Below are 14401 nucleotides of genomic sequence, written 5' to 3' on the forward strand. Positions count from 1 at the left end.
TTAGCCCGTTCTACTCTGATGGACTTTGGGGTTGTTACTGCTTTTCCTGTCACATTCCTCTGGTACCCACGTAGAAGAGTTTTCCCAGGCAGTGCTCAGACCTTTGTCACATAGGGACACAGGACAGGAAGGCACTCCAGAGCACCCAGACGTGGATGTTTCTGGGCTTGAGGCTGTGACATCAGAGCTCCAGACAGCAGCACGGTCAGATGCTCCCTTCCCCAGGAAGCAAGCCAGGAGGACTGCATGCCAGATGGGGACTGATTGGAGCCCCGCCCTTTGCATCATAATCCCCTTATCCCACCAGTAAACCCCTTGGTCACAGGAGCCAGACTTTGTGGGTTCCATTCTTAGTAACATAAGTGCCTTGATTGGAGTACTCCTTACCTAGCAATCTAAGGTAGTTAGGGGTCTAGAGACACATCCTGTGGTCCTAGCGATGTTGGAGTTACACCCACCTCTCTGGGGCAGAGTTTCAGCGCCAGATGTAAATAGATCCCGGTAGCTGGGAACTGTCCACAATGTTATGGTTAGGTGGGGGTTATAGTTTTTTTTTTTCTGTATACGTGTATATATGTGTGTGTGTGTGCATATATTTGAACAGAGTAAAGAGGCAATGGAACAGGAAGCATAGGAATTCTATGGAATGGGAGAAAAGATTTGCCAACTACATGACAGCTAAGGGACTAATGTCCAAACATAAAAGGACACAATTAAAACAAAAGCTGAATAATCTAATTAAAAAGTGGGCTGAACACTTTAGCAGATATATTCCTCTCATAGGAGACCTATGAATGACCAACAGACACATGAAAATTTGCTCAAGTTCTGCACTAGTAAGAGAAATGCAACATAAAACCACAAAAAGATATCGACTCACACATTTTATAGTGGTCATTATGAAAAAGACAAGACATAAAAGTGTAGTCAAGCATGTAGAAAAAAAGAGAACACTTACAGACTGTTGGTGGGAATGTAACTTAGTACAACCACTATGGAAAATAATTCGGATGTTCCTCAAAATAGTAAAAACAGTACCACCATATAACCTAGCAATTCCATTTCTGAATATACATATTTGAAGGAAATGAAATTAGTTACTTTACTGAGATATTTGCACTCCCTTGTTCACTGTATTAATATTTACCTAAAATATGCAAGGCATAGTCATTAACTATGTCATTGTTTATCAATGGTTAAATGAATCCTTTTAATGTGCTGTTGCATTCTCTTTGCTAGTATTTGGTGGAGGATTTTTGCATCTATGTTCATCAGTGACATTGGCCTGTAGTTTTCTTTCTTTGTGACATCCTTGTCTGGTTTTGGTATCACGGTGATGTTGGCCTCCTAAAATGTGTTTGGGAGTGTTCCTCCCTCTGCTATATTTTGGAAGACTTTGAAAAGAATAGGTGTTAGCTCTTCACTAGTTGTTTGATAGAGTTCGCCTGTGAAGCCGTCTCGTCTTGGGCTTTGTTTGTTGGAAGATGTTTAATCACAGTTTCGATTTCAGTGCTTGTGACTGGTCTGTTCATATTTTCTATTTCTTCCTGATTCAGTCTTGGCAGGTTGTGCATTTCTAAGAAGTTTTCCATTTCTTCCAGATTGTCCAATTTATTGGCATAGAGTTGCTTGTAGCAATCTCTCATGATCTTTTGTATTTCTGCAGTGTCAGTTGTTACTTCTCCTTTTTCATTTCTAATTCTATTGACTTGAGTCTTCTCCCTTTTTTTCTTGATGAATCTGGCTAATGGTTTATCAATTTTGTTTATCTTCCCAAAGAACCAGCTTTTGGTTTTCTTGATATTTGCTGTTGTTTCCTTCATTTCTTTTTCATTTATTACTCATCTGATGTTTTTGATTTCTTTCCTTCTGCGAACCTTGGGGGTTTTTTGTTCTTCTTTCTCTTATTGCTTTAGGTGCAAGGTTAGGTTGTTTATTTGAGATGTTTCCTGTTCCTTAAGGTAGGATTGTATTGCTATAAACTTCCCTCTTAGAACTGCTTTTGCTACATCCCATAGGTTTTTGGTCGTCATGTCTCCATTGTCATGTGTTGCTAGGTATTTTTTGATTTCCTCTTTGATTTCTTCAGTGATCACTTCGTTATTAAGTAGTGTATTGTTTAGCCTCCATGCGTTTGTATTTTTTTACAGATCTTTTCCTGAAATTGCTATCTAGTCTCATAGCATTGTGGTCGGAAAAGATACTTGATAGAGTTTCAATTTTCTTAAATTTACCAAGGCTTGATTTGTGACCCAAGATATGATCTATCTTGGAGAACGTTCCATGTGCATTTGAGAAAAATGTGTATTCTGTTGTTTTTGGATGGAATGCCCTATAAATATCAATTAGGTCCACCTTTTTTAATGTATCACATAAAGCTTGTGTTTCCTTATTTATTTTCATTTTGGATGATCTGTCCATTGGTGAAAGTGGGGTGTTAAAGTCCCCTACTATGAATATGTTATTGTCGATTTCCCCTTTTATGGCTGTTAGTATTTGTTTTATGTACTGAGGTGCCCCTATGTTGGGTGCATAAATATTTACAATTGTCATATCTTCCTCTTGGATCGATCCCTTGATCATTATGTAGTGTCCTTCTTTGTCTCTTGTAATAGTCTTTATTTTAAATTCTATTTTCTTCTGATAAGAGAATTGCTACCCCAGCTTTCTTTTGAATTCCATTTGCATGGAATATCATTTTCCATCCCCTCACTTTCATTCTGTATGTGTCCCTCGGTCTGAAGTGGGTCTCTTGTACACAGCATATATATGGGTCTTGGATTTGTATCCATTCAGCTTGTCTGTGTCTTTTGGTCGGAGCATTTAACCCATTTACCTTTAAAGTAATTATCAATATGTATGTTCCCCTTCCCACTTCTTAATTATTTTGTATTTGTTTTTGTAGATCTTTTTCTTCTCTTGTGTTTCTTGCCTAGATAAGTTCCTTTAGCATTTGCTGTAAAGTTAGTTTGGTGGTGCTGAAGTCTCTCAGCTTTTGCTTGTCGTTAAAGTTTTTAATTTCCCCATCAAATGTGAATGAGATCCTTGTTGGGTAGTGTAATCTGGGTTGTAGATTTTTCTCCTTCATCACTTTAAATATGTCCTGCCACTCCCTTCTGGCTTGCAGGGTTTCTGCTGAAAGATCCACTGTTAACCTTATGGGGAATCTCTTTTGTGTTGTTTGTTTGTTTGTTTGTTTTCCCCTGCTGCTTTTAATATGTTTTCTTTGTATTTAATTTTTGATAGTTTGATTAATATGTGTCTTGGCGTGTTTCTCCTTGGATTTATCCTGCATGGGACTCTGTGCTTCCTGGATTTGATTAAATTTTTCCTTTCCCATATTACGGATATTTTGAACTATAATCTCTTCAAATATTTTCTCAGTCCCTTTCGTTTTCTCTTCTTCTTCTGGGACACATATTATTCGAATGTGGTGCATTTAATATTGTCCAAGAGGTCTGTGAGACTGTCTGCAGTTCTTTTCATTCTTTTCTCCTTATTCTGCTCTGCAGTTTTATTTCCATTATTTTACTTCCAGGTCACTTATCCATTTTTTCTGCCTCAGTTATTCTGCTACTGATCCATTCTACAGTATTTTTAGTTTCATTTATTGTGCTGTTCATCATTACTTGTTTCTTCTTTACTTGTTCTAGGTCTTGTGAAATGTTTCTTGCATTTTCTCTATTCTATTTCACAGATTTTGGATCATCTTCACTATCATTATTCTGAATTCTTTTTCAGGTAGACTGCCTATTTGCTCTTCATTTATTAGGTCTGGTGGGTTTTTACCTTGCTCCGTCATCTGCTGTGTGTTTTTCTGTCTTCTCATTTTGCTCATCTTTCTGTGTTTGGGGTCTCCTTTTTGCAGGCTGCAGGTCCGTAGTTCCCATTGTTTTTGGTGTCTGTCTCCAGTGGCTAAAGTTCATTCAATGGGTTGTGTAGGCTTCCTGGTGGAGGGGACTCTGGTGCCTGTGTTCTGGTGGATGCAGTTGGATCTTGTCTTTCTGGTGAAAATTTCCAGGTCTAGTGTTGTGTTCTAGGGTGTCTGTGGCCTTATTATGATTTCAGGCAGCCTCTCTGCTAATGGGTGGTGTTGTGTTCCTGTCTTGCTAGTTGTTTGGCATATGATGTCCAGCACCATAGCTTGTTGGTTGTTGAGTGAAGCTGGGTCTTGACATTGAGACGGAGATCTCTGGGAGATTTTCACCATTTGATATTATGTGCAGCTGGGAGGTCTCTTGTGGGCCAGTGTCCTGAATTTGGCTTCCCCACCTCAGAGGCACAGCACAGACTCCTGGCTGGAGCACCAAGAGCCTTTCATCCACATGGCTCAGAATAAAAGGGAGAAAAAGTAGAAAGAAGGAAAGAAAGAAGGAAGGAAGGAAAGAAAGCAAGAAAAAAAAGATAGATAAAATTTAAAAAGTTATTAAAATAAAAATAAAAAATAATTATTAAGGAAAGAAATATTTTATAAGTAAAAAAAAAATTGACAGACAGAACCATAGGACAAATTGTGAAAGCAAAGCTATACAAACAAAATCTCACACAGAAGCATACACATACACACTCACAAAAAGAGGAAAAGAGGAATAAATAATATATCTTGCTCACAAAGTCCACCCGTCAATATGGGATGAACCATTGTCTATTCAGGTATTCCACTGATGCAGGGTACATGAAGTTGATTGTGGAGAATTAGTCCGCTGCTCCTGAGGCTGCTGGGAGAGATCTCCCTTTATCTTTTTTTGTTTTTGTTGTCTGTGTTTTGTTGTTTGTTTTTGTTTTTGACCCTGGTGTGAAATATCTTTTAAAAATATATTTTTTAATTAAGTGTACTTTCATTTATTTATTTATTTTTAACTGTACTGGGTTTTCATTTCTGTGTGAGGGCTTTATCTAGTTTTGGCAAGCAGTGGCCACTCTTCATTACAGTATGCAGGCCTCTCACTGTCGTGGCCTCTCTTGTTGTGGAGCATAGGCTCCAGACGTGCAGGGTCAGTAGTTGTGGCTCACGGGCCTAGTTGCTCCACGTGGCATGTGTGATCTTCCCAGACCAGGGCTCTAACCCGTGTTACCTGCATTAGCAGGCGGATTCTCAATGATTGTGCCACCAGAGAAGCCCCCCTTTCTCTTCTTTGCTCGCACAGCTCCTGTGTTTCCGCTATGAATTTGGCCCTGCCTCTGCATGTAGCTTGCCTGAGGGTGTCTGTTCTTCGCTCAGACAGGACAGGGTTAAAGGAGCCACTGATTCAGTGGCTCTGCCTCTCTCAGGCCGTGGGGATGGAGGCATATGGATGCAGGTCTGGCCTGTGGTGTCCAAATCTGGCGTGACTTTGCAGCAGCCTGAGGTGCACAATTAATTCTCCTGGGGAAGTTGTCCCTGGATCTCGGGACCCTGACACTGGCGGGCTGCTCTGCTTCCTGTTCACGGAGGCATGAGGAGGGACCTGTGCTTCTACACAGGATTCTAGGTGGTGGCAGCAGCAGCCTTAGCATCTCATGCCCATCTCTGGGGTCACGCTGATAGCCACAACTCGCACCCTTCTCTGGAGCTCCTTTAAGTAGCGCTCTCCTCGCGCACCAGGAATCAAAGAGGGAAGAAAATGTCTCTTGCCTCTCTGGAAGCTCCAGACTTCTTCCCGGACTCCCTCCCGGCTAGCCGTGCTGCACTAACCCATTAAAGCTGTGTTCACACCGCCAACTCCAGTCCTCTCCTTGCGCTCTGACCCAAGCCCGAGTCTCAGCTCCCAGCTCCTGCATGCCCCGGCCATTGAGCAGACCAGCCTCTTGGGCTGGTGAGTGCCAGTCATCACCGATACTCTGTGTGGGAACCTCTCTGCTTTGCCCTCCACACCCGTTGCTGTGCTCTCCTATGTGGTTGCAAAGCTACACCCCTCAACCACCAGCAGTCTCCGCCCACAAAGGGGCTCCGAGTGTATGGAAGCCTTTCCTCCTTCACAGCTCCCTCCCACTGGTGCAGGTCCCATCCCTATTCTTTTGTCTCTGTTTTTTTCTTTTTTTTCTTTTGCCCTACACAGGTACGTGGGGAGTTTCTGGCCTTTTGAGAGGCCTGAGGCCTTCTGCCAGCGTTCAGTAGGTATTCTGTAGGAGTTGCTCCACGTGTAGATGTATTTCTGATGTATCTGTGGGGAGGAAGGTGATCTCCGTGACTTACTCTTCTGCCATCTTCCTGAACTCCCCCTCTATTTCTTTTTTAAACAGAGAGGACAAAGGAAAAAATAGCAAACCAATGGTTTACCAGAACAGGTGGATTTAATCTTTTCTCATAAGCTTGGATGTGAGGCAAATTCCATGCTGGTGGGAGGGGCTGAGCCTTTCATACTATCACCTGAACCTGCAGAGCTAAAGAAAGGCTGGTCTTTCCCACAGACAACAGGGTATGGGCCTTTGACACAAGAAGGATATGACACACTTGGATTAATAACTCTTTATTAAGAATTCCATCTCCAAACAGTAGAAAGCAGCAGCAACAACAAAAAGTCCTCAGAAGAACTTAAGGCTCAGCATTTGCGACAACTATAAGAGAAATGGAAATAGATTGATTTGACTGAGAATGAGGTAGATGGGTGTAGAGGGAATAGCGAATGGTGTATCGTACATAGGGGACATCCAAATCATTGCCGCTCTAGTTGCAGCACAGCTCAAGAAACAGTGCTTGAATGTGGTGTCCCAGCTTTTGCTTTGATACTCGTTTCACTATTGCTGACATCCTGGGGTGAGGAGAAAGAGAGTCTGTGAAGTAAACAGAGAGGAAAGACTTACAGAGACAAAGTTAAGAGAACAGTGAAGATGAGTTGCATAGCTAGCTGATGTTTCCCAACCCAGGCAGGACCTGTTTCTGTTTGCACACTGACCCAACTCAAGCCTGAGTTGATCTTTGATCTTACTTGCTTTCTTGATAAAGGAGTAGAACATAGATACACCCTGGAACAGCATGATGATCTCTAACTTGTACTCTGTCTGAAGAGGGTGGAAACGAGGATGGGCAACAGGGTCACTGGGATGGACAGTACCAGTAACCTGGTCAACCACCACCACAGGTGCAGTGAGTGAAAGGGTCTTACCTTAAAATAGTCAAGGAACTGCTTGAGGGGCATCTCTTCACCATTAGGCTGCAGCCACTGTACCTCAAAGCAATCCCACAGTGACCACTGCTGGTTGTAGTATTATGGGACAAAGCACAGAGTAAAGCACAAAGAGTAAAATGGGAGCAAGCCCTAATCATACGCTCCTCTTCATTTCACAAACATGCCAGTTCCATTCCTACTTTGCACAGGTTCAAACAATGAACAAAGGATACACAAAATTAAAAAAGCCTCTCACCAGGTATGATGAAAACTAGAGCCTGTTCTACCGAAATAAGATACACACAACTTCTACGCATGCACACACACACATAGCATCAATCACTGATGGGCAACACCAAAGGTTTCTATAAAAGCAAGCCCTTACCTGGTGATGGTGTGGGGCAAGGGGCTCAGAGAAACGGAAAAAAAAGGAAGGGCCAAGTTGATGAAGCTGTTCTTATAGGACTCAAGCTGTTGGTGTCCCTGAACTACCTTGTACAGCTCCAGACCTGCAAGGCCAACTATAGCTGCTATGGCTGGAATGATCTTCCCTGCAATCAGCTTGATCTGTAATACAGAAGGTGATGAGAAGACGTAGTTGTTAGAGACGTTCAAGGTCTACAGAAGACTTCAAATGTGGCAGAGTTAAACTTGGAAAAGGATGCAATGTTAGGTATAGACTATTGTAATCTTATGCCGGTCAGCAGGGGGAATGTTATAGCTCTCTGCCCGGAGACTCGATACAGCCACAATGAAATGCATATGAAAGTTGCTGTCATCATCCTGTTGTGAGTGGAGACAGAGGAAGAACAGGAGAGACAGAGTTAAGGAGAAAAAGTTTTCCTGGATACTGGGAACTGAGGTATATTCACCTCAGTTACCTGCCAGACCAGCCAAATACTAGCCCAGACCACAAAAGATACTTGGGTCATCCGATGCAGGAGAAACGGGTCCGTGCACCAGTCGGGGAAGATCCCACATGCCAGGGAGCGGCTGGGCACAGGAGCCATGTTTGCTGAGCCTTCACATCCGGCGCCTGTGCTCAGTAATGGGAGAGCCCACAAGAGAGAGAAAGCCACGTACCGAAAAAAAAACAACAACATAATTACAGTCAGGCCTGTAATCCCCAATAAAGCTTAGGGTGGCTCAGCCATTTCTCATACACGGTTGAGGTCCCCATCACAGCACCTTCTGAAAGTTGATGGGGTAGATCTTGAACCCAGGGAGGCTCTCTGGTTGGTCAGCATGGCTTGAGCTCCTGCAGGTGATTATCCACTGCGGAAAGGGAGGAAGTACACGTTAGTCCTTAGATACATGTTAAATCCCTGTTCACGGTCTGAGGTGCCAGCAGGAATCCAGGGTGGGGCAGAGATGTTCAGGCAGATAAAGGATTTGAAAAGGAGAGACATCATGGGAAAGAGAAAAGAAGGGGGAAAGATAGGGCAGAAAACATGTCAGAAAAGAAAATGGTAGACAGGTGTGTGGGACATGGAGATATGTAGAGACACTGAGGGCAACAGGTAAAGCCACTAAGAAAGGATATAGACAGCAGCATTAATCATGACAGATAAGAGGTGAAAGCACAGAAGTTGTTCACTGCTGAATGAGTGGACAGAAAAATGTGATCTATCCATCCAATGAAATATTAAGCCTTAAAATCCATTCCATTAAATAGTAAGCCTTCCAAACTGGAAGTCTACTATATTTAAAGATGGTAAATCCTTTGTGTTTCTTACCACAATTAAAAAAAAAGGGAGTCAATGAGAACATACTTCAAGAGAAAGACATAGAGAGAGATGGGGAGACATGAAGGAAGATACGAGGGAAAACAAGAGACAGAGGGATAAGAGATACAGAAAGGAACATAGGGGGAAAGTGTACAGACAGCAAAGAAGAGAGTAATATGAAATGGGAGAGACGTGAAAAAAATCTGAAGAGGGAGACCAAGGAGGATAAATGTGAAGATTATGAGAACGTTCAGAGAATGGGAAAGTTCAAAACACCTGAAAGGGAGACACGTAGGGAGATAAATAAAGAGAGTAGTTATTTAGGAAGGGAAATGCGGGGGTTACATCAGGAGGGGAGAGATATACAGAGGAAGAAATTGAAGGATATATACAAAGAAGATGAAATGTAGAGGAAGACTTACAGAGCATGAGACAGAATACGGTAGAGGGGGGGAAATTTGAGTTGGGGGGTAGTTAGAGATGGGGAGATGAGGAGGGCTATCTAGATAGGGAGATGAGGAAAGATATATGGAGGTTAAAAATAGGTTAGGCCTTCCCTGGTGGCCCAGTGGTTGAAAATATGCCTGCCAGGGCAGGGGACAGGGGTTCGAGCCCTGGTCTGGGAAGATCCCACATGCCACAGAGCAAGTAGGCCCGTGAGCCACAAGAACTGAAAGCCCTCACACAGAAACGAAGACCCAACACAGCCTAAATAAATAAATAAATCAGTAAATAAATAAATAACAATAGGGTAAACAGGCATACCAAAGAAGGGGGGAGGTGGATGAGGAGATCTATAATGAAATGAATCAAGGAAGAAATCAAGGCAGAGAGCCTACTGGTAAAGATCATATCCATTTGTCCCTGCATATGGACACAAAAAGAAACAGAGAAAGAACAAAACAAAGCAAACATACACACAGAAAAGAGCTGGACAACTGGTGCACCTGAGGGAGAAACAGTGGGAAGAACAAAGTAGTAGGGCATCAGAGAACTTGCCTCAACCAACCAACCTTATTTTAAATTGGAAGAAGCAAGGACCAAAGGACAGTGTGGATTAATCTCAGGCCTGAGATCTCAGAGCAGAGCCAGTGGCAAAACACAAGTACAGGGGAGGCTTGCATAGGTAGGTGATAAGTAGGATGCTAGCTCTAGGCCAACTAGATAAACATCCTCACCAACACACGAAGTGGTCTGCAGCTCCTGGTCAGAAACATGGATCTTGACACCAGACTTCGGGGTGAACTCAAGGGCCTGCACAGACTGAATGAGTATGATCACAGAAGCTCGGTCCTGAGAGCCCCTCAGCCCATAGGCCTGGGCAAACAGGTTGGCAGCAGCTATCACCTAGTCCAGATGCAGGGGCTAAGAGAAGGCAAGGTATGGAGGGGTAAGCATATCAGTACTCACCTAAGGAGCTGCAGCCTCCTTCCCATCCACGTACCCACATTTGACCCGACTGTAGGAGACCTGAGGGAGGAGACTTCATTGCTGACATCAAAGATGAGCGGCTGTGCACAGACCAGAAAGGGGCTCCTGAGCTTGTAAGCTAGGAAAACAGAAAGATGTGGGAGAGTGGGACCTGAGAGGAGAGGTCTTTCTCATAATTGTGACTCCTCATTTTCAAGCCCGGAAGTCCCAAATTAGTATATCGCTGGGCACTCCCTTTGTGCCAGACACAGAGCTATTTATGAAACTTTTATGGATTGCCAGTCGTGTAGTAACATATTTAACTTATTAACTTAGTAAATATAAATCAACCCTCATAGAACTCTCATGAAATTAGGTCACCATTATTCCAACTTCCTACATGAGGCTACTAAGGCACAGAGAGAAAATACATGATTAGTCCCAATATCAAATGCAGTTGAGACTTGAAGCCACCTAGGTCCTGTGCTCTTAACACCAAAATTTCTCTTCTACAATCTCTATAGCCCTGACAGGGAATCTGGAATGACTCATGTCATATCTAAGGGAAATAGGTACCAAGTATGTTGCTTGAGAGAACAGGGCTGGGCAGGTAGAGGAGAGAGGTTGGGAGGAACAGGTCTTTGACTTCAAAAATCACTCACTTAATCATTTAATGAGATCTCTGGGACTTGGTGGTCTTGCCACAAATGGATGAACTGCAATGAACCATGTCAAAAGCGTGTAACAAACTGCTTCCAGTAAGCCTATTCTGACAAATGGAGCCCAGAAGAGTGTAATACCTGGTTCGGAGGAAAGCTGTGCAGCAGCTGTCTGATGTTGTTGGAGCACTGGTTGTGCCAGTGCTAGTAAGCCCACGTCACACAGTCAGCCCATGTATGTGGCCGCTGAAGCACCAGGCTGAGCTGCACAGCCTGCAGCACCTCTAGGGTTTGGATGCCTGCCAGGTGCAGTGTTTGCTCCACAAACTTTGAATCCCTATCAAGAATTAGAGAGGACACAAACTCAGAGTTACACAGTGATCCCAGAGGGAGCTTAACAGCATGAAAAGTCAGTGCTGACTCCCAAATGTATAAGGCCCAAGGAATCATTAGATTATTTGAAAAGTAGACCAGGTCCTAAGTGTTACACTGGTTACAGAATGCTTTGACTGACAGGCAGCAGACACGGTGAGCGAGGATTTGGACAGAATTACTCACATTAGGTACTGGTTGACGTTTTCTGCTGGCTGCTTGAAGAGACCTTCAAACTCATCCACGGCAGACAGAGCAAATCAACACTACGTGGGTTATGGGAAACAAATAAGTTTCTGAAGGCCTTAGGACCACCATCAGGAAATACAGCAAATAGGAAGAGCATGGCTGTTATGGCAGAACAGAGGAAGAAAACCCTCCCAATCTGTCTCGTCAAACTTGTCAAGCCCTCACCACTACAATGTAAAAACCTATGATCTTAATCTGGGAAGAGGTTTACACACAAGTGTACATTCATGCAGAATTTATTAAGATGTACACATTACCCTAGGTATGTCATGCATCAATTCAAGAAAAATTTCACACCAAGAATAAAACATGAACGATCTCTATGCAGGTTCTGGGGACTGGGAAGAAAGTAAGATAGAGGTTTGACCCCTGTGAATTCGGAGGTCGATAAATAGTCACTGGTGAAGTGATCTGGAGCACCTTGATGCTCGAAATCCAGGTTCAAAGGCCAGCTGTGCCACAGTCTTGTGACAATCAGGCATATCTGTACTTGTGTTTCCTAATTTTAAAGACAAACACTGTAACAGTAAAACTACACCTCATGGAGTTAATAAGAAATAAGCAAACATGTACACATTTAAAGCTTAGTTTGAAAGTCACAAGGGCATATTAAGTATACATGTTTTTCAGAATTCCTGTGCGAGTTACTACTGTCATTCCAATTTTACAGATAAGGAATCTGAAGCATGAAGTGGTTAAGTCCAAGGGCACATAGTATATTAGTTTTAAAATCCTTTTTATTGGCCTTTCTGCGTACTGGGTAGAGAGAAACACAATAATAGAACCATAACCTAGGAGAGGATTTATATGTATAGAAATGAACACACACACACACAAACACATCTCTTTCTCCGTCTCTCTGTATCTACACACACACACACACACACACACACACACACACCAACATGGGATGCATGGAAAGGGAGAAAGACACATACTGAACTGACTCCACAAGTATAAACTCATCCCTTCTGGAAGGAAAAGTGACAGACTGAACTGTTACTGCTCATTTTCTTCCTGTTCCCATACTTCCTAAACATAGCCTCAAAGACTGGGTTAAGAATCATTTTGATAAAAGGATGGTTATTTGTGGTTTGAAAGGGGACTGTAATTAGGGCCAAGTTCTGAGGACCAGTTAATGGGGTGCTTTTACTTTGTCAATGTACATGAGAGTTATGCTCTTTTGTATGTATGTGTACTATATAAACCCAACTATGCTGACAAACTATTAAACAAATTTGGGAAACAATTAGAAAATTATTCCTAAATATGGACTTAATATTAGAGATATCTAAATAACTAGCAGAGATGATATTAAGTTAATTTTGTTCAACGACAAAATAGTATCCTGTACACAAAGAAACATATCCTCACCGTTTAGATATACACTTCTCACATAAAGTATTTCACATGGTATAAATAATACTTCCCTGTATGCTTGCAAAATAAAAATTTCAAGTTAAAGAAATCATTATGAAAAGCGTTAGGCTCCTAGGTTTAAAGTGAGTGAAGGAGAGTTAAAGAAAGGGCAGATATTACATACACTGAGGCTTCATCATCGGAATAACAAGAGTTTGGCAACTGAGACACTGTCCCAGTACATATCTGTTCCACCTCTTTCTCCCTGCAAGGCTGATCACCTGCAAAGTGTGCTCGATGACATTCGGGAAGTTCTTCAGTGTGCACCTGGGGATGGACTTGTCAGGAGGGTCCTGGCTGGAGCTGTATGACTCTGTCAGGAAGGGGATAAACCCTTACACATTACCCTTGGTACCCAGTGTGCCTGACTCCAGAAGAGGCTTTCGGTACAACACACAGCAGCAGTCCATATACGTGCCTGTGAGAAAGTTGCAGCAGGTGAGGGTGGGGAAAATAACATCAGGATAGGACACGGTGACACACACTCCCTAAAACACACACATTACTCTCGCCTCGTCCTCACCCATCCCCAAAACTCACGGGCATCCACATTGTCCGAGGCATTGTCCACACCATCCAGGTTTTGGAGGAATTTATCAATCATACACATGCTCTGTGTGAGGGCCCACACAGTTCTGATGGCTCATCACACGGATGTGTGCGTTTATCTGGTTCACAGCTGCAGCATCTGTATCAGACTTCAATTTCTGGGTAGTGATGGAGAAACAGAACTGTCATTCACATAATCACCCAACAAAACTTTACAGAGCTGTTCTGAAAACTGATTTAAGTAATGATGCACAAGACCTAGGCTCTGAGGTCAGGAGGCTCTGTGGTCTATGACAAATGCCACACAGCTTGGGCTGGGACAAATGAGGAATGGCGTGAATAAAAAAGGAAAACAGTGATACAATAGGAGACAATGGGTTGAGTATCTGTTCTTTTGTCTACCGAACATCCACTGTTTTTCGTTACTAGCACCCCGAGTTGGAATGCATTCACGCAAAGAAAACCAAGGTCCTCTGAACTTACAAAAACAAAAAGGATCCTCTGAAAGTCCAAGTCAGATCACATTCCTCTCCGCAAAGCCCTCTATTGATTCCCACTTTCACTAAGGGTGAAATGAGCTGGTCCCTATTCCTTTGACAACCTTCTCTCTTACCATGATCTATCTCTGTCTCTACTCCTTAAACATAGCAGTCATATTCCAAACTCAGGGTTTTGCTCACACTGTTAACTTCACCTGGCATACTCTTCCCTGAGATTTCTTCCTGTTCTCGTATACCATCTTTAATTCTCTGCGGTTATACCACCTTTCCAATGTGGATTTCCTTTACCACACTGCAAACCACCCTCTCATGGCACTTCCAGTTCTATATCTTGATTTTCATTCTTGCCCCTACACAGTATGTTTCACCTTGTTATGTTCTAACCACATACAGTGCTATTGTATTTATTATTTGCTCTAGCAGTTGTC

The 14401-nt window shown here is 42.8% G+C and overlaps 1 pseudogene across 1 annotated transcript in view; it reads right to left on the minus strand.

Moving 5' to 3' along the window:
* Window positions 1–14401, minus strand: part of LOC308610492 (ubiquitin-like modifier-activating enzyme 1) — a 59980-nt pseudogene continuing 45579 nt past the window's right edge. The window contains exons 10-21 of the transcript in view: window positions 13465–13631; window positions 13146–13342; window positions 11443–11507; window positions 11026–11221; window positions 10303–10364; window positions 9994–10180; window positions 8277–8363; window positions 7779–7871; window positions 7474–7655; window positions 7086–7187; window positions 6909–6981; window positions 1–101 (exon numbers count right to left, since the gene is read on the minus strand). The product of the transcript in view is annotated as a ubiquitin-like modifier-activating enzyme 1 (transcript). The remainder of the gene's footprint in view (window positions 102–6908; window positions 6982–7085; window positions 7188–7473; window positions 7656–7778; window positions 7872–8276; window positions 8364–9993; window positions 10181–10302; window positions 10365–11025; window positions 11222–11442; window positions 11508–13145; window positions 13343–13464; window positions 13632–14401) is intronic.

Source organism: Mesoplodon bidens, assembly GCF_964165515.1.
Source record: "Mesoplodon bidens genome assembly, contig: HAP1_SCAFFOLD_123, whole genome shotgun sequence".
NCBI classification, from domain to species: Eukaryota; Metazoa; Chordata; class Mammalia; order Artiodactyla; family Ziphiidae; genus Mesoplodon; species Mesoplodon bidens.